General features: G+C 41.6%; 1 pseudogene across 1 annotated transcript; it reads left to right on the plus strand.

Moving 5' to 3' along the window:
* The first annotated feature begins 8794 nt into the window (after positions 1-8794).
* On the plus strand, positions 8795-10740 carry LOC308516613 (baculoviral IAP repeat-containing protein 2-like; annotated as a pseudogene). The gene has a single exon. The product of its transcript is annotated as a baculoviral IAP repeat-containing protein 2-like (transcript).
* Positions 10741-25660: the final 14920 nt, after the last annotated feature.

Here is a 25660-nt window from a genome sequence, read left to right on the forward strand (position 1 = left end):
CAAGTCAATGATTTGAAATGCGAGGAAGCAAAAAACACCCAACCGGAAAAGCAAAATGAAAAAAGAATCCAAAAATGCGAGGATAGTGTAAGGAGCCTCTGGGACAGCTTCAAGCGTACCAACATCAGAATTATAGGGGTGCCAGAAGATGAGAGAGAGCAAGATATTGAAAACCTATTTGAAGAAATAATGACAGAAAACTTCCCCCACCTGGTGAAAGAAATGGACTTACAAGTCCAAGAAGCGCGGAGAACCCCAAACAAAAGGAATCCAAAGAGGACCACACCAAGACACATCATAATTAAAATGCCAAGAGCAAAAGATAAAGAGAGAATCTTAAAAGCAGCAAGAGAAAGAAACTCAGTTACCTACAAGGGAATACCCATACGACTGTCAGCTGATTTCTCAACAGAAACTTTGCAGGCCAGAAGGGAGTGGCAAGAAATATTCAAAGTGATGAATACCAAGAACCTACAACCAAGATTACTTTATCCAGCAAAGCTATCATTCAGAATTGAAGGTCAGATAAAGTGCTTCACAGATAAGGAAAAGCTAAAGGAGTTCATCACCACCAAACCAGGATTATATGAAATGCTGAAAGGTATCCTTTAAGAAGAGGAAGAGGAAGAAAAAGGTAAAGATACAAATTATGAACAACAAATATGCATCTATCAACAAGTGAATCTAAGAATCAAGTGAATAAATAATCTGATGAACAGAATGAACTGGTGATTATAATAGAATCAGGGACATAGAAAGGGAATGGACTGACTATTCTTGAGGGGGAAAGGGGTGTGGGAGATGAGGGAAGAGACTGGACAAAAATCGTGCACCTATGGATGAGGACAGTGGGTGGGGAGTGAGTGCGGAGGGTGGGGCGGGAACTGGGAGGAGAGGAGTTATGGGGAGGGGGGAAGAGGAACAAATGTAATAATCTGAACAATAAAGATTTAATTTAAAAAAAAAAGACAAAAAAAAATATAAATCTTTTTTTTTTACTATGGTTGCAAATATAAAAAAAAATTATGAATATTTCTATATGTGACATGGCACCAGAGTTAAGTTAGGGTTTTTCAAAATTTTGACACGTCGAACTCAAAAGTTTCGCCATCACTGCACTAGAGCAAAGTGAGCCTGGAGCACTGTTGTGGTTGGGGATGGAGGGAAAGCAAAGGTGAGAGACATAAGTAAAATCAGAGTGTCTAGGAAAAATTAAAGTGAAGATATTCTAAAACTTCGAGGAAATCTCCACCAATGGAGCAAAGAAAAAAAAAAATGCCTCTATTATTCTGTGAGCAACAAACCAAACTGGGTTGGGGGCCTCAAACAATTCGCTCATATGATTGCAAAGACAGACAGAAACTCCCAGATTGGAGAAGGTGCAGGTCGGGCTGAGGGACCCCCACCCCCACACCCTGTCCACCACACCACCCCCTCCAGTGCACAAATCTTCATGCACCGGGCCCCTAGTGTAGGATCATTGCTATAGGACAGAATGTATTAATTATCTCCTTAATAACAATTACCTATTTATTTTTCCAGAACCTTTGTGATTCTTATTTTACTTGTGAGACATAGTTTTCATGTTTTGAAATAAAACATCCCACTCTCTTCTCTAGTTATTTTAAGGGGGTAATGACTGTCATTGTAAATGTCACTGAACTTGGAGGTATTACTGACCAGATGGCTCTGTTTCTAATGTAAAACCACAGCAGGCACATGGCTTCCAGGATTGGTGAGGTTTAGAGACAAGGGTTCAGAAGAACATCTTCATAGATAAGAATGAGAAGTAGTTATAATAAATTGTGAGACTGCTCAGTACCATCTGCTTTTAGTGATCCTTTCACTTTTCTTTTATCATAATCTATGAACTTCACCCATCATGGCTTCCTTGGGCTGTTGAAGCAGTACTAAGGGGAAAAAATTCAAACCATATAAAATATAAGCAGATATTCATCAAAAACACAAGTTCACATTGTGTCATATATGTACAAGTCTCTGTTTTGTGAATGAACAAAAATGTTATGAATAAAATTGCAATCCCTTGTTTACCTTTCCCAGTCCTAATTCTCTTCTTCCCTCTCCAGAGTAAATGCTATCACAAACCTGGTGAGTGTAACTTTTAAGTCTATTTTTAATATATTTTTGTTTTTATATGTTATAACAAACTATATGTAACATTATTCTTATAATTTTTAAAATTTTGACATGTTATATTATACATATCTCTTTTTATCTCATTTTTTCATTCCATATTATTTTTAAGATCTCATCATGATGATATATAGTTCATTCATTTTAATTGCTATGTGAGATTAACATATAAATTAATACATTCCATAATCATGGAAATATAGAATATTTATAATGTCTCTTTTGATAAAAATTGTGTTTATAAACATCTTTGTCTGATTTTTTTATTCTTATGTGCACATGAGATTTTTTTAAGAGTATATAACTAGAAATGGATATATTGAGAAATAAGATATGTGCATTTTCAATCTTACTAGAAATTGGAATATTTCTTTTGAAAGTGGCTGATCTCATTTACATACCCATCTAAAGTATATGAAAATTCTTGTTTATTCACCAATACTCAGATTTAAAAGATTTTGTCAATCTGATGGACATATTATCACCCAACAATTTGATTCCTAGGTATATATCACCAAAAATCCAAAACAATATTTCAAATAGATATACTAGTATGTTCATTGCAGCATTACTTACAACTAGAGGCCCGGTGCACAAAGTTCATGCACAGGTGGGGTCCCTCCACCTGGCCAGAGATCGGGGCTGATCAGGGCCATCTCACCCAGTCCCAATTGGGATCGATCAAGGCCAGTGGCAGGGGAGGGACTGCGGGAGGGACATGGGAGGGCTTCAGGGCATGTCCGGCCCCACATCACCCAGTCCCAATTGGCCAGACCCCAGCAGCAAGCTAATCTACCAGTCGGAGCATCTGCCCCCTGGTGGTCAGTGCACATCATAGTGACCGATCGGTTGACCACTCGGTCGGACACTTAGCATACTAGGCTTTTATATATATAGACTAGAGGCCCAGAGCGCGAAATCACGGGAGACCCAGAAACCTGCCACACCGTGAGACCTACAGCATCACGAGACCCATACATGCCGCACCACAAGACCCATCAATGCACCTCCTGGTGACCGGCCATTTGGTCGTTACGGTATTATGGTCACTGGCTTTTTAAATATAGATTGTAACTCACAGCACAGAATGCTTGGCACGCACTTTCCCTCCCAGCCCCTGGTCTTGGAGACCTCATGTCCTTCCAGGGCTCTGCACCCTCTTCAGCTGCCACATGAAGTAAATTGCATGATGTGTGTGGAAACCCTTTGCAGGCTCCATGGGTGTGTCTTTACTTCGCTGCAGTTCTGATTACCCCAACATAAGAAGAGACACCCTTATAATCAGGTAACACCATTGTGGTAAGACCCCTGCTCAGCCTACTGCAGAGGTTTTAAATAGGCCATGGGTCACCCTAGATGGTTTTGCTCAGTGGATAGAGCCATGACCTGCGGACTGAAAAGTCCTGTGTTCAGTTCTGGTCAAGGGCACATTCCTGGGTTGCGGGCTCAATCTCTAGTAGGGGGCATGCAGGAAGTTGCAGATCAGTTCTCTCTCATCATTGATGTTTCTATCTTTCCCTCTGCCTTCCTCTCTGAAATCAATAAAAATATAACAAAAATAAAAATAAATAGGCCATGAATCAAATGTCACTGCTCTCCATCCATCCAGTCCCCTCTTACCCTATTTTGTCTTCGTCCCCCGCCCCCCTCCAACACTCTGCTAGGGTCTGTAAAATGGGGTCAGGATTTCTACTTCAACCAAGGGCTACACTTCCACATGGCCCTCCTTCCCTGCCCACCTCTGTCTCAGTCCTGTGGGGTCTCTCCCTCACTCCCCTCCATCTAACTTGGTGGGCCCTGCTCTGCCCCCTCCTCCTGCGGCCTCCTGCCTACAGCCTCCCCCTTTCTCCTCCAGGGGTGGAGCTCCCCAAAGGCTGTGCGGGGTGAGGCAGGGCTGATATAAAGTACAGCATAGGAAATATAGTCACTAACATTGTAATAACTATGTATGGTGCCAGGTGTGTACAAGACTTATTGGGGGATCACGTCATAAATTACATAATTGTTTAACCACCATGCTGCACACTTGAAACTAATATAAAAAAATGTTGAGTGTCAACTGTAATAGAAAAAAATCTTATGGATATAAAATAGTATCTAAGAACTTAACTTCATTTTAAAGTGAATATAAAACCATAACATAATTAGCATTATTATAAAGTATTATGAAGTGAGAAATTAGAATTTTAATATCCTCTTGCTCAGGTTTTCCTATATTTTACATTCCAATGATTTGAGCAAACTACAAGGAAATATATTAATAATCTGCTAAGAATTTCTATAAGTGACTATGCAGCTAGAAGTAGTAGAAAGTACACAATCTAGCATGAAACAACATTTTTTAGAGAAAATAAAGGAAAATATGTTCATTGAAGAAACATTAGAAAATGCAGAATGCAATTAAGAGAAAAAATGGAAATCACTAATAATCCTTTCATCCAAGGTAAGTACTGAGAGTGCTGTCTGGTATCTTTTCTGTGCATGTAAATATATGGAGGGTTGTTTTTTTTCCTCACATGGTATCATGAGCATGCTCTTTTTAAATCTATATTTTCAATTGAACAATGTATTGTGAACATTTACCATAGCATTAAATGCTCTTATAAAACATCATCTTCAATGACTGTGTACTTATCAGATAAAGGTAACATTTTATGAAATGAATCCCCTAAAATTGGACATATCTACTTTTTCTTTAAGATAAATTCCTAGAAGTGGCATTCCTGGATTAAAGGGCATCAGTGGTGTGCAGGAGGAGTCAGGGAACATTTTCTGTGAAGGGTCAGTAAATATTTTAGGCTTTGTGGGAGATATGGCCTCTCACATAGCTATTGAAAACAGCCATAGATAATATGTAAGTGAATGAGCATGACTGTGTTTTAATAAAACTATTACAGACTCTGAAATTTGAATTTTGAGTAATTTTTACATGTTACAAAGTTATATTCTTTTAATTTTATCCAAACCATTAAAAAATGTACAAAACTATTCTTTCTTCACGGCAGTACATACCAGTAGTGGCTGTGTATTGCCAGAGACCTTCATCTCAGATTCTAATAGATTATGACAGTGGTCGGCAAACATGGGGCTCTTTGGCCCCTTGAGTGTGACTTTTCCACAAAATACCACGTGCAGGTGTGCATGTACAGTGCGATTGAAACTTCGTGACCCAAGTGCAGAAGTTGGTATTTTATGGAAGAGCCACACTCAAGGGGCCAAAGAGCCACATGTGGCTCGCGAGCCGCAGTTTGCCAATCACTGGTATCAGAACTGGATGGACTGGGTGAACCTGCACAAATGGATTAGTACAATTTCCTTCTTTTAAATATTAGAAAATTAGGACAAGATAGTGTAAGTAGTTAATTAAATTATCTACACTACTCATTCACATCAATAATAATACTGTCAAAACAAAATAATTTCATCACCTAATTAAAAAAATAAAACAGCAATGCCAGAACATTTCAAAAGATATATTTAAACTGGGTACAGAATATCAAAATTTATCTGTTTTTGTTACAACTGCATAGGAATTTACAATTATTCAATAAAAATATATGTTTATACTAAAGAAATCAAATTTTCTAGAGTCCACATCCTACTGTAGGAAGAAATCAATCTTTCCTTCTAAATAGCATTTCAAAAGTTTTTATTAGCAATCGCTTTATAGAAACCAATGCCTATAAGAGTTGACCACATAGATGCCACAATACCAAAGACAGTGCCAAACAAATTCACATCTACTTAGAAATGTGTGCCATAGAACTTGCAATGTTCTTATCCTTTATACAGTCTGGCTAGCGCCCCAGAGGAAACCCCTCGCCAGGATCGGGGTTGTGGCCGGCCTTCAAATTGTGGCAGCCCCTAGCCCCAGGAGGCCTCCTGGCCGAGGACACCTGAGTCTGTTCTGGACCTAGGACTGGGCTCTCCCATGAGCGACTCAGAAACTGCCAGTGTCTAACTGCCAGTCTCTGGGAGGTGGGAGTGCATCCACTGTCCACCAAAAAGTAGGACCATTGAGGCATTCGCAGTCTCAGTGCAGGCACAGGTCCGTGGCTGACGGGGTGGAGGCCAGACCAAAACAAAACAGCAGAAACACCCTGCCCACCTCAGCAGGTGCAGCTGCAGTTCACATGGCCTGGGCAGTGTAGAAAGCGCTACCTACTCCCAGGTCCTGTGCTGGCACCGCTGCCTCGCTCACCCTCAACCGCCCCCGCCGCCACCCCCCCCTCCCCCGCCCCCCCAAGTCCTGACAGCGAAGTGTGTAGGGAATCCTGCAGAAGTTGTGCTGTTCCCAAAGACACCCTTTGGGATGATTTCAGAGCCACATCTCACTTCCCATGAGACTGGAAGAACCATGTAAAAGGAATTCGACAAAAGCTTTCCACATCTCTGTTTATTCTTTTGAATCCATAAAATGACCTAAAAAAAAGCATTCGGGCCACCTAAGAGAGAATGCATTTTCTGGCCAGAGCATGCAGGATTCTTTTGCCTGACAGGTTAAAGGAAGCAGAGAGCTGGTACAGTGGACATGGCCCTGGTGCCCTATGAGGAGACTGAGGGAATGGAGTTGCAGAAATTCCATAAGCCTCTTGACACCTTCTCCTTTGCAAACCACACCGTCCAAATCCACCAGGACTGGAGGCAACTGGGAGTCACAGCCATGGTTTGGGACATGGTAAGCAAATCCTGGGGGGCCTCTGCAAACATCTGCAATTGATTATAAGACTGGTCTTTATTTAAAAAGAAATAAAAGAACAGCTTTGTTGAGATATAATTCATATTCTGTACATGTCACCTAAAGTGTACAATGAACTGTTTTTTTAAAGTAAATTCAGAGTGGTACGACCATCACCATGCTCAATTTTTAAAAAACTTCTACCCACTAGAATCACTTTCCTGATCATCTTCCCCAAAATAGATTGCATTTTAAGAGTGGGTAAAGGAAAGTTGAGGGAAGTTAAAATACTGCACAAAGGACATTGTAAAATGACAAAGCCCAAAGTGAAGATCATGTGTTTTCTTTAAAAAATAAATAAATAAATAAATAAATAAATAAATAAATAAATATTATATATATATATATATATATATATATATTATTTCAGAGAGAAAGGGAGAGGGAGAGAGAGATTGAAACATCAATGATAAGGCAACCCCGCCGGGCGCGCTGATGTCACCGTGCGTCGGTGCGGGCCTGGCCTGGGCGGTGGTGGGGGCTTCGGGAGGGCCGACCGGAGCTGGTCCCTGGTCCGGCTGCGCGTCGCGTGGGCGCCGCTGCTGCGGGTGTGGAGGCCGAGGAGCAGCCGCGCCATCTCCGTGGGCACCTCCTGCACTGAGATTTACAGTTTTGAAGAGACTACTTTTTTCCCCTCGTTTTTTTCCGCTGCAGTAATAAATCCCATATGGAGACCCAGGCTTTATAAAGGGATATAGCTTGAACTCTGTGGAGTGTAATTTTGTGTATGAATTATATTTCTTAAATGTGAAGGGTTTTCAGAAAGAATAGTAAAGTTAATTACTGGTACATTATGTAATACAATATTTTATTAGGCATTTATGATAATACAACAAAGGACAAGCTGTTACCTTGATAAATTTATTTATCTGTAATTACAAAATGAGTGATATAGGTGCATGATCCTTAAGTGAAAGACAGGTTAATTTTTAAATGCAGAGTAGAAAGTTTCTCTTGTGGAAATTTTATGGTTAAATTAGTTAAGTTTATAGAGAAAATACCTTCAATTGGTCAAGCATAATAATAAAGTGGTATGCAAAGTTAGGAAGAAAAACAACATAATAATGATGCTGCAGGAAATGGAAACATATAGATAATAATTAACAAAGGAAAAAAAATTAGCAGTTTGTGAGCTTTAAGCAAAATTCGTTTCATTTGACATCATACATAGTATAACAGGAATAAGTTCAACAAAGCTTGTGGGTATTGGTGTCCCCAAAAGCTATCTGAAACTAATATAACCCACTTAAGTAAATACTATGGTAGTAAGTTGTGTGAATTAGCCTTTAGATAATGTGACCATATGAAGACTTTAATTCTTGTTTACTAGACTAAAACAAGATTTTGTATTTTTTATTTTTGGAAATTATATTAAAGTGCTTGTAGAGAAAGAAGGCTGCATAAAGTTTCTTCCTTTTATTGCATCATCAGTAATTGGCTTGATATCCAGGCTTTGTAGTTTACAACCAAAAGTAAATTTAGGTATTCTGTAGTTGTTTAGAACTTTGGGAATATAAACCTCCTTTAAAAGTCAATTATTTTTAAATATTTTCAGAAGTGTACCGACTGCTTTTAGGTCATTATATTAGTATTACACTAAATAATGACTTAACAGCACCTGAGTTACCTAAAAGAGTTAATATAATCCCAAAGAGTACTACAGAGTATCTTGGTAATTTAGAGGGGATATTCATCCTACCCGAGTGTAAATGTAGATGTAAGTCCACTAAACTAGGTGTAGTAAATTTTAAGTAGGCGCCTATCATTTGATTCTTTTTTGTAGTAAAAATCTAATTTAGTATGAAGAGATGAGAAATTTCATGCGAAAGTTTTTGCCCATCAAAAAGTAAAATCACTCATGCACAAAACTACCTCCCAACGACCTGTCCCAGGTCCCTCATATAAAAAAAGACTATAATGGAAGATAGTACTATCTTGTCAAATTGGACAATTGACAACAAACACAAAATGAAATATGACTTTTCATGTGAACTCTACAGACTGTCTACGTACTCGACTTTCCCCACTGATGTTCTTGTGTCCGAAAGGAGTCTTGCTCGGGCTGGTTTTTATTACACTGGTGTGAATGACAAAGTCAAATGCTTCTGCTGTGGCCTGATGCTGGATAACTGGAAACAAGGAGACAATCCTATTGAAAAAACACAAACAGCTCTATCCTAGCTGTAGCTTTATTCAGAATCTGGTTTCTGTTACTGATTTGGAATCCACCTTTAAGATGACTTTTCCAATGAGAAACAGTTGTACACATTCATTGTCTCCCACTTTGGAACAACGGGGATCATTCAGTGGTTCTTATCCCAACCTTTCATCAAACCCTATTCATTCTAGAGCTGTTGAAGACCTCTCCCCATTGAGGACTAACCCCTACAATTATGCAATGAGCACTGAACAAGCCAGATTGCTTACTTACCACCTGTGACCATTAACTTTTTGTCACCATCAGAATTGGCAAGAGCTGGTTTTTATTACATAGGACCTGGAGATAGGGTAGCTTGCTTTGCTTGTGGCAGGAAACTAAGTAACTGGGAACCAAAGGATGATGCTATGTCAGAACACCAAAGACATTTCCCCAACTGCCCATTTTTGGAGAATTCTCTAGACACCCTGAGGTTTAGCATTTCAAATTTGAGCATGCAGACACATGCAGCCCGACTGAGAACATTTATGTACTGGCCTTCTAATGTTCCAGTTCAACCTGAGCAGCTTGCAAGTGCTGGTTTCTATTATGTAGGTCGAAACGATGATGTCAAATGCTTTTGCTGTGATGGTGGCTTAAGGTGTTGGGAATCTGGAGATGACCCCTGGGTAGAACATGCCAAGTGGTTTCCAAGGTGTGAGTTCTTGATACTCATGAAAGGACAGGGGTCTGTTGATGAGATTCAAGCCAGATATCATCATCTTCTTGAACAGCTGTTGTCAACTTCAGACACTCCTGGAGATGAAAATGCTGATCCACCCATTGTTCATTTTGGACCTGGAGAAAGTACTTCAGAAGATGCAGTCATGATGGATACGCCAGTGGTGAAAGCTGCCTGGGAAATGGTCTTCAGTAGAAGCTTGATAAAACAGACAGTTCAGAGTAAAATCCTAACAACTGGAGAGAATTACAAAACAGTTAATGATATTGTGTCAGCACTTCTTCATGCTGAAGATGAAAACAGACAAGAATAAAAAGAAAGACAAACTGAAGAAATGGCATCAGATGATTTGTCATTAACTCGGAAGAATAGAATGGCTCTCTTTCAACAGTTGACTTGTGTGCTTCCGATCCTGGATAATCTTCTAAAGGCCAATATAATTAATAAAGAAGAACATGATATAATTAAACAAAAAACACAGATACCTTTACAAGCAAGAGAACTGATTGATGCTGTTTTAGTTAAAGGAAATGCTGCAGCCAAAATCTTCAAAAACTGTCTAAAAGAAATTGACTTTACATTATATAAGAGCTTATTTGTGGAAAAGAATATGAAGTATATTCCAACAGAAAATGTTTCAGGTCTGTCTATGGAAGAACAATTGAGGAGGTTGCAAGAAGAAATAACTTGTAAAGTGTGCATGGACAAAGAAGTTTCTATTGTATTCATTCCTTGTGGCCTTGTGGTCATCTAGTAGTATGCCAGGAATTTGACCCTTCCCTAAGAAAATGCCCTATTTGCAGGGGTATAATTAAGGGAACTGCTTGCACATTTTTCTCATAAAAGAAATATGGACTATAATTATATAAAAATAAAAAAAAGAAAAAAAGAAAAAGAAACATCAATGATAAGAATCACTGATTAGCTGCCTCCCACAGGCCCCCTCCTGGGGATCGAGCCCGCAACCCAGGCCAGAATCAAACCTGGGACCCTTTAGTCCACAGGCCGATGCTCTCTCCATTAAGCCAAACCGGCCAGGGCCATGTGTTCTCTTTAAGTTCTGTGTGGTTGTAATGGTCCCCAAATCTATACTAATAGAAGGGTAACATGCTAATTAGAGTGGTCATCTTCAGACGTCCTTCCAGACAAAGCTGCAGCGGCTGGGAGGGCCGAGGCTCAGGCCGGCAGTGGCAGCAGCAGTGGGGTAATGGGGGCGGTGCCTTCCCCTGATCCACCAGGTAGCCTTCTGCAGAGGGAGGCCAGACTGGGGGCCAAGGCACAGGCAGTTAGAGGCGATCAGGCTGGTAGGGGAGGGCAGATGGGGAATATCAGGCTGGCAGGGGAGGGCAGTTGGGGACAATCAGGCCTGTAGGGGAGGGAAAGGTAGGGGCGATTGGCCTGCAGGGGAGGGCAAGGTAGGGGCAATCAGGCAGGCAGGCAGCATGTGGATAGGAGCAAGCAGTCCTGGATTGTGAGACAATCCTGATTGCTGGCAGTTGGACATCCCCTAAGGCAGTGGTTCTCAACCTTCCTAATGCCGTGACCCTTTAATACAGTTCCTCATGTTGTGGTGACCCCCAACCATAAAATTTTCATTGCTACTTCATAACTATAATTTTGCTACTGTTATGAATTGTAATGTAAATATCTGATGTGCAAGATGTATTTAGGTGACCCCTGTGAAAGGGTTGTTCGACCCCCAAAGGGGTTACGACCCACAGGTTGAGAACCACTGCCCTAAGCGGTCCCAGATTGGAGAGGGTGCAGGCTGAGCTGAGGGACATCCCCCCCCCCTGCATGAATTTCATGCACCGGGCCTCTAGTTTTAAAATAATACACCAAGAAAACATGTGCAAAAGGAGGACTTCATACATTGGTTAGAGAGTCTCACAGTTTCCTGGACTCTAAAAATTGATTTAAGAATGGAGTGATTGATTGATTGACTGATGTACTACTGTCAATTGAATGATTGGTCCATTCATCATTTAACATTTACCATCATCCATGATCCTTGCCCTGAACTAAGTACTAGATCAAGTTAGAAAATCTCATTTTAGGAAGAGATGGAAGTATTTAAAGTTCTGGCTCTAAATGTGACTAGGACATAACCACTTGCAACAACCAAACCTCCATTCATTACTTCAACAATAATAAGATTGTAGGAAGTAACCCAAATATGTCTCAAACTTCTCTAAAGCCTTCTAAACTGAATGCATAGTCTTTCCTGTTAATATTTCCTATATGGATAGAAGGATATTTGTGTCTGTACAGACGCACAGACTTTTAAATAAACCTTTACAAGTTACATCATTTAAAGTTCTCTCGATAGGCTTGTAAAATGGATATTATTTTTTTTTCTTTCAATTTTATTTTGCATTGGTTTTAAGTGTACAGCTTAGTGGTTAGGTAGTCATATACTTTACATGGTAGTTCCCTTTGATATTTCCAGTACCCAACTGGCATCATACGTAGTTATCACAATATTATTGACTGTGTTTCCTATGCTGTACTTTTCATCCCTGTGACTATTATGTAACTACCAATTTGTAATTCTTAATACTTTCACCTTTTTCACCAAGGCCCAAACCCCCTCATGTTGGTACCCCAATCTAGCCACCCTCAGTTTATTCCCTATAAGTTTGTTCCTGTTTTGTTTCTTAGTTAATTTCTGGTTTCTTGGGATATATTCCTAGAAGTGGGATCACTAGGTCAAATGGGAGTTCCATTTTTAACTTTTTGAGGAAACTCCATACTGTCTTCCATAGTGGCTGCACCAGTCTGCATTCCCACCAGCAGTGCACAAGTGTTCCTTTTTCTCCACATCCTCTCCAGCACTTGTCCTTTGTTGATGATAGCCATTCTGGCAGGTGTGAGATGGCATCTCATTGTTGTTTTGATTTGCATCTCTCAGATGATTAGTGACTTTGAGCATGTTTTCATATGTCTCTTGGTTTTCTAAATGTCCTCTTTTGAAAAGTGTCTATTTAGGTCCTTTGCCCATTTTTTGATTGGATTATTTATCTTCCTTTCGTTAAGTTGTATGAGTTCCCTATAAATGTTGGAGATTAAACCCTTATCGGTGATAACATTGGCAAATGTGTTCTCCCATGCAGTGGGCTTTCTTGTTGTTTTGTTGATGGTTTCTTTTGCTGTGCAGAAGCTTTTTATTTTGATGTAGTTCCATTTCTTTATTTTCTCTTTAGTTTCCAATGCCCCAGGAGCTGTATCGGTGAAGAAATTGCTTCGGCATATGTCTGAGATTTTGTTGCCTTTGGATTCCTTTAGCATTTTTATGGTTTCCCGTCTTATATTTAAGTCCTTTATCCATTTTGAGTTTATTTTTGTATATGGTTGTAAGTTGGTAGTATAGTTTCATTTTTTTGCATGTATCTGTCCAATTTTCCCAACACCATTATTGAAGAGACTGTCTTGACTCCATTGTATGTTCTTGCCTCCTTTTGTCAAATATTAATTGACCATATTGGTTTAGGTCGATTTCTGGGTTCTCTATTCTATTCCATTGATCTATATGTCTGTTCTGGTGCCAGTATCAGGCAGTTTTGAGAACAGTGGCTTTGTAATACAGCTTGATATCTGGTATTTATAACCCTCCTACTTTGTTCTTCTTTCTCAGGATCGCTGCAGCTATTCGGGGTCTTTTTTTTAAATTATTCAAGATGATTTTTTGGAGAGTTCCTTCTAGGTCTGTGAAATATGCCATTGGTATTTTAATGGGGAGTGCGTTGAATTTATATATTGCTTTGGCTAGTATGGACATTTTGATGATGTTGATTCTACCAATCCATGAACAAGGTATGTTCTTCCACCTGTTTATGTCTTCCTCTATCTCTTTTTTTCAATGTCCTGAAGTTTTCTGAGTAGAGGTCTTTTACCTCTTTAGTTAAGTTTATTCCTAGGTATCTTAATTTTTTTGTGTGTGATGGTAAACAGGATTGCTTTTTTAGTCTCTCTTTCTGTAAGTTCATTATTGGTATAGAGAAATGCCATAGATTTCTTGGAGTTAATTTTGTATCCTGCTACATTGCCTAATTCATTTATTAAGTCTAATAGTTTTTTGATGGAGTGTTTAAGGTTTTCTTTGTACAATATTATGTCATCTGCAAATAAGGACAGTTTTACTTCTTCTTTTCCAATTTGGATGCCTTTTATTTCTTCTTGTTTAATGCAATGGCTAATATTTCCAGTACTGTGTCGAACAGGAGTGGTGAGAGCAGGCATCCCTGTCTTGTTCCTGTTCTTAAAAGAAATGGTTTTAGTTTTTGCCCATTGAGTATGATGTTGGCAATGGGTTTGTCGTATATGACAGCTTTTATTATGTTGAGGTATGATCCTTCTATTCCCACCTTGCTTAGTTTTTATCAAAAATGGGTGTTGGATTTTGTCAAATGCTTTTTCCACATCAATTAATATGAGTATGTGGTTTTTTCCTCTCAATTTGTTTATGTGATATATCACGTTTATTGATTTGCGGATATTGTACCATTCTTGCATCCTGGAATAAATCCTACTTGGTCTTGGTGTATGATCTTTCTGAGGTACTGCTGGATCAGATTTGCTAGGATTTTGTTGAGGATTTTGGCATCTATGTTCATGAGGGATATTGGCCTGTAATTCTCTTTCATTGTGTTGTCTTGATCTGGTTTTTGTATTAGGGTAATGCTGGCTTCATAGAATGAGCTTGGAAGTGTTCCTTCCTCTTGAATTTTTTGGAATAGTCTGAGGAGGATAGGTTTTGGTTCTTCCTTGAATGTTTGGTAAAAATCCCCTGTGAAGCCATCTGTCCCTGGGCTTTTGTTTGCCAGCTTTTTGATGACTGCTTCAATTTCTTCCATAGTTATTGTACTATTGAGACTTTTAGAATCTTCCTGATTGAGTTTTGGAAGGTTTTATTTTTCTAGGAATATGTCTGTTTCCTCCGGGTTGTCCAGTTTGTTGTAATAGAGTTGTTCATAGTATTTTTTTAACAATCATTTGTATTTTTGTGGAGTCTGTTGTTATTTCTCCTCTTCATTTCTGATTTTGTTTATTTGGGTCCTCTCTCTTTGCTTCTTAGTGAGCCTGTCTAGAGGTTCATCAATCTTGTTTATCCTTTCAAAGAACCAGCTCTTGATTTTGTTGACCTTTTGTATTTTTTTTTTGTATCTATGTTGTTTATCTCCATTGTGATCTTTATTATTTCCTTCCTTCTGCTTACACTGGGCTTTTCTTGTTGCTCTCTTTCTAACTCTTTGAGTTGCAGAGTTAGGTAATTTATTACCATTGGTTCTTGTTTTTTGCAGTAGGCTTGTAGAGCTATGAACTTTCCTCTCAAGACTGCTTTTGCTATGTCCCATAATTTTGGATTGTTGTGTTTTCATTGTCGTTTGTTGCCATGATGTTTTTTTTTTATTTCTTCTTTGATCTCTCTGGTAACCCAGTCATTGTTTATTAGGATGCTATTTAGGCTCCATGTGTTTGATTTTTTTTTTTTTGGATTGTTTTTATTAGAGTTGATTTCTAGTTTTATGCCATTGTGATCTGAGAACATGCTTAATATGATTTGTATCTTCTTAAATTTGAAGAGACTTTGCCTGTGACCCAATATATGGTCTATCTTTGAAAATGACCCATGTGCACTTGAGAAGAATGTATATTCTGTGGCTTTGGGCTGAAATGTTCTGAAGATGTTAATTAATGCCATCTGATCTAGTGAGTCATTTAGCATTGATGTTTCTTTGCTGATTTTTTGATTCAAGGATTTGTCCAATGGTGATATTGGGGTATTAAAGTCCTCTACTATGATTGTATTGCTGTCAATCTCTCCCTTGATATTCTCCAGAAGTTTCCTTCATGTATTTGGGAGCTCCTGTATTGGGTATGTATATATTTACCAGAGTTATTTCTTCTTGTTGGATTGCTCCCTTTAGTATTATGAGGTGACCTTCCTTATTTATTTTTTATGTCCTTCACTTTGAGATCTAATTTGTCAGATGTAAGTATTGCTACCCAGCTTTTTTTTTCATTTTCATTTGCCTGAAAAGCCCTTTTCCATCCCTTTACCATCAGTCTGTGGCCGTCTTTTTTCTGAGGTGGGTTTCCTTTAGATAGCAAATAAACGGGTTATGTTTTCTTATCCACTCAGATACCCTATGTCTTTTGATTGGGGCATTTAATCCATTTACATTTAAGGTTATAATTGATAGAGGAGAAACCAAGATGGCGGCATAGGTAAACAACGGAAATTGCTGCCTCCCACAACAACTTCAAAAATACAATGAAAGACAAAATGGACATCGTCCAGAACTACAGGAAGGCTGGCTGAGTGGAAATTCTACAACTAGAAGAAAAGAGAAAAGCACACTGAGACTCAGAGGAGCTGTGGAAGTAAAGTGCAGAGGTACAGAGGCTCGAGTGCACGCAGAAAGGGGAGGCTCGAATGCGCGCGGAAAGGGGCTGGTACCTGAGGACGCGGCTGGCTTTTTGAATCGGGAGGGAGTCACAAGCTCCCGACTGCTCTGAACTCCGGTTCCAGGAAGTCTCTGGGGAACCAGGGCTCATACGGGGAGAAACTGGACTGTCTGGCAGCAGGCAGAACTCAGAACTTGAGGGCGGCTTTCCCTCAGAAGTGCTTGCAGCAATTACCGGGACACTGAGATGTGTGGCCCCTTAGGGCAGGGCTGAAGATCAACCATAGCTGCTTGCTCCGCCCTTTGATTCCCTGAGACCCTGCCCCACCCAGGCTGCAGCAGAGGCTTTTGCATATGAATGCCCTGGACTTTTGCAACCTGATAATTACCTAACAAATTGCAGCTGGGCCAGACAGACCCAGAACTTCCAAGAGAAGGCCCAAGGCCCCACAGCAGCTTGCATTGCTTCACAGCTGGACCTCATCTGGGCACCTCCAAACCCCCAAAAAAGGAAGGAGAATCTGCAGATCTCTTCGTAGCTCCTGCTGGGTAGCCTCAGGAAGAGGCTAAATTAGCACCTCCTTAGATTCAAGAGCCAGTGTACCCAGTGGTCAGAGTGGGACCATCCAGATTACAACTCCTCAGATCCATAAGGGACACACTCAGGGGGCAGACTCAGTGAGCACCAAAGCCCCACTGAAGCAAGTCTTGCCCCAGAAGGGTGTCTTCAGCACAGAAGTTCTCCCACTGCAGACACAGCTGATTCTCACTGCCAACTGGCCTGGAGGTCAATTCCTCCCAATGATACCTACAACAATCAAGGTATAACTACAACAAGACTGTGCACAAAGCCCACAAGGGGGTGCACCAAGAGTGTCCACCTCAGGAAACTGGGGAGGCTGAACCACTGGGCCCTATAGGACACCTAGCACCCAAAACCACTCTACCAACACAGGGAAGCATAAAAAATGCGGAGACAAAGAAACAGGTCACAAATGACAGAAATGGAGGAAAGAAAACAACTGGATATAGAGTTCAAAACCACGTTTATAAGGTTTTTCAAGAATTTTATGGAAACTGCCGATAAATTTAGTGAGACCCTGGAGGATATGAAAAAAGACCAACTAGAAATTAAGCATACACTGACTGAAATAAAGAATAATATACAGAGATCCAACAGCAGACAAGAGGATCCCAAGAATCAAGTCAAAGATTTGAAATATGAAGAAACAAAAAATACCCAATCGAAAAAGCAAAAAGCAAAAAGAATCCAAATATATGAAGATAGTGTAAGGAGCCTCTGGGACAACTTCAAGCGTACCAACATCAGAATTATAGGGGTGCCAGAAGAAGAGAGAGGGCAAGATATTGAAAACCTATTTGAAGAAATAATGACAGAAAACTTCCCCTACCTGGTGAAAGAAATAGACTTACAAGTCCAGGAAGTGCACAGAACCCCAAACAAAAGGAATCCAAAGAGGACTACACCAAGACACATCATAATTAAAATGCCAAGAGCAAAATACAAAGAGAGAATCTTAAAAGCAGCAAGAGAAAAACAGTCAGTTACCTACAAGGGAGTATCCATACGACTGTTAGCTGATTTCTCAACAGAAACCATGCAGGCCAGAAGAGAGTGGCAAGAAATATTCAATGTGATGAATAGCAAGAAACTACAACCAAGACTACTTTATCCAGCAAAGCTATCATTCAGAATTGAAGGTCAGATAAAGAGCTTCACAGATAAGCAAAAGCTAAAGGAGTTCATCACCACCAAGCCAGCATTATATGAAATGCTGAAAGGTATTCTTTAAGAAGAGGAAGAAGAAAAAGGAACTCTTACCATTTGCCACAGCATGGATGGAACTAGAGAGCATTATGCTAAGTGAAATAGCCAGTCAGAGAAGGATAAATACCACATGATCTCACTCATTTGTGGAATATAATAAACAACATAAACTGATGAACAAGGATGGATCCAGAGACGGAGAGTCATTGATTGGACTGTAGGGCCTTGGAGGGAAGGTAGGGGAGGGTGGGGGTAAGGGGGAAGATCAACCAAAGGACTTACATGCAAACATATAAGTCTAACCAATGGACATAGACAACGGGGGGGTGAGGGCATGAGCAGGGGCGGGGTGTAGGGGGTAACATGGGGATAAGGACACATATGTAATATCTTAATCAATAAAAATATATAAAAAATAAAAATGTTATAATTGATAGGTACTTGTTTGTCGCCAGTTTTATTCTTTATCCCTGTGTTCCTTCTTTGTTTCCTATTTTTTTTTTTTTACAGCAGAACCTTTAGCATTTCTTGCATTGCTGGCTTGGTAGTAATAAATTCCCTTAGTCCTTTTTTTTGTGAAACTCCTGATTTCACCCTCAATTTTGATTGATAGCTTTGCTGGGTACAGTATTCTTGGATTAAGACCCTTTCTTTGCATGACTTTATATATTTCATCCCATTCCCTTCTTGCCTGATGTGTTTTTGTTCAGAAATCAGATGCTAGTCTGATGGGGGATCCTTTGTAGGTAATTTTCTGTCTCTCTCTGGCCACTTTTAAGATTCTTACTTTGTTGGTGGTGTTTGCCAATTTAATTATAATGTATCTTGGCATTGGTCTTTTGGGGTTCATTTTGTTTGGGACTCTGTGAGCTTCTTGGATTTGTGTGAGTTTTTTCTTCCCTATATTAGGGAATTTGTCTGTCATTTCTTCAAACAGGTTTTCTATTCCTTGCTCAGTTTTGTCTCCTTCTAGCACCCCTATTATGCGGATGTTGTTTCATTTTGTGTTGTCCCAAAGTTCTCTTAGGCTCCCCTCCTGCTTTTTAATTTTTTTTTCTAGAAGCTGCTCTGCTTGGGTATTTTTTCCTACCTTGCCTTCTAGCTCAGTGATGTGGTACTCTGCTTCTTCTAATCTACTGTTGATGCTTTCTATTGAGTTCTTTATAGCAGTAATGCTATTTTTCATTTCTTCTTGGTTCTTCATTACCTCTTGATTCTTACTCGTATTGTAGAATTTTTCTTCCATTCTTTTCATCTACCTTATGACCATTTCTCTGAATTCTTTCTCTGATAGGTTGCTTCCCTCCATTTCAGTTACTTCCTTTTCTGGTGATGCCTGTTTTTTTTCATATGCGGTCTCTTTCTTTGTCTCCCCATGATCTCTCTTCTCCAGGTGTCTGGTTATGTAGTTCTTTCTCTCCTGCATTGATTTAAAGGCACAAAATACAACACACCAAGTTACAATGCACAAGGCACTGAACACAAATGTATTCACGATACTAATAACCCCAAATAAAGGTGACCACGAGAGAAAAGAGAATTAGGGGTTAAGAAAGAAAGAAGAAGAGAAAAATAAATAAAGAACAAAGAGGGAAAAAAGTGCAAAAATAAAATTGGGAAAGGGAAAAAAGTAAGAGAGAAAAGAAAGAGAATGAAATAGAAGAGGGAAAAAACTATTTATATGGGGAGAAAACTCCAATAGAACAGCCACTAATCCCAACAAAAGCCAACAACAAATACCTAGAGATGAATTCCAACTACAAACAACAACTAATATCAAGCAAAGCAAGGGAAAACAGAAGCAAAAAATAACCAAAAACAAAACAAAAAGAAAAAGTGAAACCATCTCACAAAGAAGCATAAAAAAAACCCCAATATATTCAACAATCAAGCAAACAACAACAAAACAACAGAGAGTAAAAAAATTTGGGTAGTGAAGAAAGAGAAGAGAGATGTGTGTATGGACTTAGATCAGAGGATTGGAAATTAGATATATAAGTAGGGTGAAATTTTAACCGGGGGCAAAAAGAAGGAATAGGGAAAATCTAAAGCAGGATTTGGGTAAGAGAAACAGGACAGCAAAAGGGGGAAAGTGAGGAAGAGAGTGTTGGCATAAAGGTAAAGTTGAGATAGAGTCAATTGATGCTAAAGGAAAGATGAAAATAGAATGTAGAACACTAATCCCAAAATAAAATAAAGAGCAAATAAAATTACACTTAAAAAAAGATAAAATAGTAGTAGTAATAATACTTATTAAAAATAAAAATGTAATAATTAACAAAAAGGTAAAATCAAGTGAGGAAAAAAGAAAAAAATTTAGTTTCTTAAGTAAAAAATGAAAAAAAATAAAAATGTGCAGTAGTGAAGGTCATTCACTTCCTCTACTATTCTGTTTGGCACATCTGTTTCCTAATCAGAACAGTATTGAAGTTCCCTGCGTTCCACTGCTCCTGTGTGTTGTAAGCCACAGTCCTGATTTTCAAGCAGGCAGTACTTTGTTTCTTATGCTCCTTTATTTGTATTTACACAAGAGTCAATTTGTGATTCAACCCCTGGGTGGCAGTGTTTCTGGATTGACCTCCGGGTCTATATGTCCTCTCTAGGTAGTGTTTAGATTTTGTTTTCCCTGTGGCACTTAATACTGGTTTGTGGGAATGGGCTGCCCGAAAGCTGGTTTTCTGATCTTAATCCCCACTCTGATCTCCAGGTTCCACAAAAACAACTTTCCCTTGCAGTTTCTTAGAGTGTCCCCAATTGGGTGATCCTATGTATTGGGCTTAGTAATCAAAAGCAAGGTTTTAAAGAGGAAAAAGAAAAAAAAGAGAGAGAGAAAACGAGTAAGAGTAAGTGCACAAACTCCAGTGCTCCGGTGCAAGTCTGTGCAGTCTGTTTTCCCCCTGGGTCTAAGCAGCCGGCACACTGTTAAAATTTTTAGGCTGCCTTTTTGTGCCCAGTTCAGCTATGGGTTGTTTTTTTTAGAGTTCCCTTCTGTTAGCAGCCCTGCAGATCCCCTTCCATACTCGCGGATCACTCCAGCCCATGAGGCTGCAGACTTTTCCTCCATCTCCCCCTGTGCGAGTTTCTCTGTCCTGCTCGAAATCCCAGAGAAAATCTGCCCTTTCATGAGGGGGTGCAGAGCTCCTCTGAGTCCACGTGCTCGCGCCGCTTGGGGACCAGTGTTCCCGGGTTTGCAGCTGTTCTCTGCATGCTGTTATTGTAGATTCCCGGGATTTTCAGGTTTCCGACAACATCCACTCTCCCCTTCAAGATGGCATGGTCTCCGCATCAGAGCCTGTCGCTCAGGGAGGGATCCCAGCAGCAGTGGAAGCTGTCTGGTCAGGGGAACCCCGTCCGGCAGTCCCCAACAGTCCCCTGGAGTATAGCTGTCCCTCAACTCACAAACAAACACTCCCGGTGCGACCACACACTCTCCCTTTGTTCTCTCACTCATGCACTATCTTGCAGTCCGCCTTCCTGTTGGCAGCCATCTTCCAATCCTGAGCTCTTCCTCTTATATGTTAAAGATACTAACCATTTATTGAATATTTGCTGCAAATACGTTTTTCCCACTTTGACTTTTAAAATCTAGGCTCATGAGTGATTTCCCCTGCCCGTTTTTTTCTTTGTTGAAATTCTATGTTATTTTTATTGCTATAGTTTTTTTTAAAGAGTTTCTTATTCTTGTTGAGTTATGTTTTCCTCTAGACTTTGCAGCCATGGCACCATAATGGCTTCACTTCAAACTTTATTTTTTAAAATATGTTTTTCATTTATTTGAGAGAGAGAGGAAGAAAGAGACAAAGAGAGAAACATTGAGCCCACAATTGGGGCATGTGCCCAGACAGGGAACCTAACCAGCAACCTACTGGTATACAGGACAGACATCCAGGCCCTGGCCTCAGGCTTTTTACTGGTTGTTGTTAATGCTTATTGGAGTCAAAGGTCCTTCACGGGTGGTTTCTTATGCTAATGAGCTCTCAGTTTCTGAAAGAGGCTGACGATTCTCCTTCAGGGTTTTCACAGGACAGGGGCACCTCGCAGAACCCCTACTCCTAGGAGACTCGCCTTTCAACAGTAATAACAGAACAGCTGACACTGAATGGCCACTTAACACAGGCCCCAGCACTCCTCTAGGTGCTTCACCTGGTGACCTGGCCTGATCAACAAGCCCAGGAGGCCGGCACTATATTCCCAGCTGTCAGGTGAGAAAACAAAGGCGCTGAGTGATTAAGTGATTTGCCCAAGTGCAGGGCAGAGCTGGGAGGCACGCGGAGTGGGGGCTGCTGGGGAACAGATGTGCACACAGATGACGCAGGGATTCCCATCATGAGGGACAACTGAGGCAGGACAGGACAGTGCCGGGAAGAGAGGGAAGGCAGCGGTATTGCCCCGGAGACCCAGGGAGCACATGCTGGGACCCGGCTGGACTCCTGACCCTCAGGGGTTTCATATTGCAGAGCCATCTTGCCCGGGAATCCAGAATCCAGAATCCGGAATCCGAGTTCTCCCAGGGGCCCCAGGACATGCAGCAGGCAATTTCCACACCTGCCTACACTGCCAGTTAAGCACTGGGGTTCATAAGCCCAGTGAGGGCAGGGGGCAGATAATCACAGTGGCAACAGTGAGGCTTAATACCTGTCAAGCACCTGGCTGAGAGCCTTATGTGCACAATCTCATGCACACCTGTAACATTCCACTGAGGCTGGTACTATTATCATACCCATTTTATAGATGAAGAAACAGAGACTCAAAGAGGTTACATAATTCTAACTGGCAGAGTCTGTGTGACTCCAAAGTTTTTATATCGTCACCACATCCCTCTGCTACTTCCAACCTTCAGGTGGGTGGCATTGCTAAGTCCAGCTTTTCTCTCCCTCCTGCTCTGGGACACCTCATGATCAGCAGGGCTGAGTAGAGGAGGAGAGCTGGTACTCCAAGGGACCCAGGAGGGGACCTGGCCATTATTTCTCTAGAGCCCAGGATAAAGAATCAATAAGGAAAAAGGCTTGTCATTTCCAGGCTGTTCTATTGTATCTTCTTTCCACTAATGGAAACTGGTATGCCAGGGGTGATAGGAGCCTGCCAAGGGGTGTATCGGGGGGACTGAGAGATCGGCCATTCCCTGCCCCTGCTGCTGATCTCCCTCTGTGTGTGGGGCCACCCTTGGCCTGGCACCACCCACCCCTGGTGCCATCCACCCCTGGTTCCCCTTTTGCCATCAGGAAATGGGATCCTGTCGGCTGGGGAAGGGACTGAGAGGTGGTCATTGCGTCTCATAGTGACTGGTCCAGCAGTCATGCTGGTCATTCAGGTCGTTCCACTGTTAGGGTCAATTTGCATATTACCCTTTTATTATATAGGACTAGAGGCCTGGTGCTCAAAATTTGTGCACTGGGGATGGGTGGGGGGTCCCTTAGCCCGGCCTGTGCCCTCTCGCAGTCCGGGACCCCTCCCTCCTTACCGCCCACCTGCTTGCTGCTTCCTACCACTCCGCTTGCTGCTCCTTAATGCTGCCGCGAAGGCTTCTGCCACCGCCGCTGCACTCGCCAGCTGTGAGCCCCGCTTCTGGCTGAGTGGAAACACACTGTGGAAATACACTGACCACCAGGGGACAGCTCCTGTGTTGAACGTCTGCCCATGGTGGTCAGTTCATAGCCACCAGTCATTCCACCATTCGGTCAATTTGCATATGAGGGTTTTATTATATAGGATAGGATATTGAATGTGAACTATAAATGAAAAATAAAATTTAAGAAAGAACCAAATAAAATTTTAGATCTGAAAAGTTTTTAATATATATATATATTATATATATATAATATATATATATATTATATATATATGTATATATTTAATTCTCACCTGAGGATGTAAAATTGATTTTTAGAGAGAGAAACATCCATGTGACAGAGAAATACCAGTAAGCTGCCTCTGCACCTGCTGACCCAGCGGGATCTAACCTAAACCTAAGTATGTGCCCTAACCTAGAATTCAACAGGAAATCCTTTGGTGTACAGGTTGAGACTGACCAATTGAGCCACCTGGCCAGGGCAGATCTGAAAAAAAAATTTTAAGTGTACCTCCAGACCCTGGTCGGTGTGGATCAGTAGTTAGAGTGTCCTCCCACACACCAAAGTGTAATGGGTTCTATTCCAGGTGAGGGCACATACACAGGTTGTGGGTTCCACCCCTGTCAGAATGCTTGGGGAACTTTCTCCCTTCCTCTCTCTCTAGAATCAATGAAAAAAAATATCCTTATGGGAGGACTTAAAAAAAAAATGCTGATTTGGTTGAGTGGATAGTGCTTCTACAGGCGGACTGAAGGATACCGGGTTGGATTCCAATCAAGGGCACGTACCTGGGTTGCAGGCTCAATCTGGGCCCTGGTCGGGGATTCAGCAAGAGGCAACCAATTGATGTCTCTCACATTAGTTTCTTTCTTTCTCCCTCCCTTCCACTCTCTGGGAAAAAAAATAAAATAAATGCAAAAATGTCCTCAGGTGAGGATTAACCAAAACAAACCAACAAACACCCATCCCCAGTGTGATTATTGAAGGAGCATATGAAGTATTTGTTGAATGAGCGGGAAGGGATGGGACTTCACTTTCTAACTTTTTTAACAACCCTGCAAGCCAGAGGGTTTATTTTTTATTTTATTTTTATTGATTGATTATTTTAGAGAGAGGAAGGGAGGGAGAGAAACACCAGCGTGTTGTTCCACTTATTATGTTCTCTTTGGTTTCTTCTTGCCTGTGCCCTGACCAGGATCCAACCTGCAACCTTGCTGTATCAGGAAGAGGTTCTAACCCACTGTGCTGCGCTGCCTGTCAGGGCCCCTCAACAAAACCCCTCTGGCTGCCCTGGCCCCTGCTGTGGGTCCGAGCTCCTCTGCCACAGCAAAGGTTTGGGTTCCATTCTGCCAGGACACCTACTTAGGTTTTGGGTTTGATCCCGGTCGGGGCTGACTGCTGCTCAGGAAGTGACTGAGGACCGTTGAGGTCCGTGTGCTCGTCATTCAGTGGGGAGCTGGGGTTCCATTGACAACCTGGCCAACTCTGATCCCCGCTATCCCCACTCCTACATCAAGGACGACTTCAACTATGGCAGCTGCGTGACCTCCGCCAGCGTACACATCCGCAGGGGTAGGTCACCCTCTCCGTGGCTCGCCAGGCGTGGCTGCTGTGCAGTCGTCCCAGAGGCGGATTTCCGGGTTCCCAGGGAGAGCGCCCTCCACGCCTGACTCCCAGGGAGAGCAGGGCTGGAGGGAAAGCACTTCGCCTGGAGGGGAGCACCCATCCTGTGCAGGGCTCACAGGGTTTGTGTCTCTAATCCTGCCCTCAGCAGCCCCAGCGCTGAGGTGGTGGACCTTGGGGCTGCTGGGTGCCGCCACCCCCACCCCCACCCCCCCGAGGGTTTGTGTCTCTGATCGTGCCCCCAGCAGCCCCAGCACTGTGGTGGCGGGCTTGGTGCTGCTGGGTTCAGAGCCCACTGCGGGTTTGTGTCTCTGATCCGACCCCCAGCAGCCCCAGCACCAAGGTAGTGGGCCTTTGGGGCTGCTGGGTGCCGGGCCTGCTGGTTTGCGTCTCTGATCAAGCCCCCAGCAGCCCCAACACTGCCTCAGCGGGGCTTGGGGCTGCTGGGTGCTGGGCTCCCCTGCATGTTTGTGTCTCTAATCCGGCCCCCAGCAGCCCCA

The sequence above is a fragment of the Myotis nattereri genome (assembly GCF_964212035.1).
Source record: "Myotis nattereri genome assembly, chromosome: 3".
Lineage (NCBI taxonomy): Eukaryota > Metazoa > Chordata > Mammalia > Chiroptera > Vespertilionidae > Myotis > Myotis nattereri.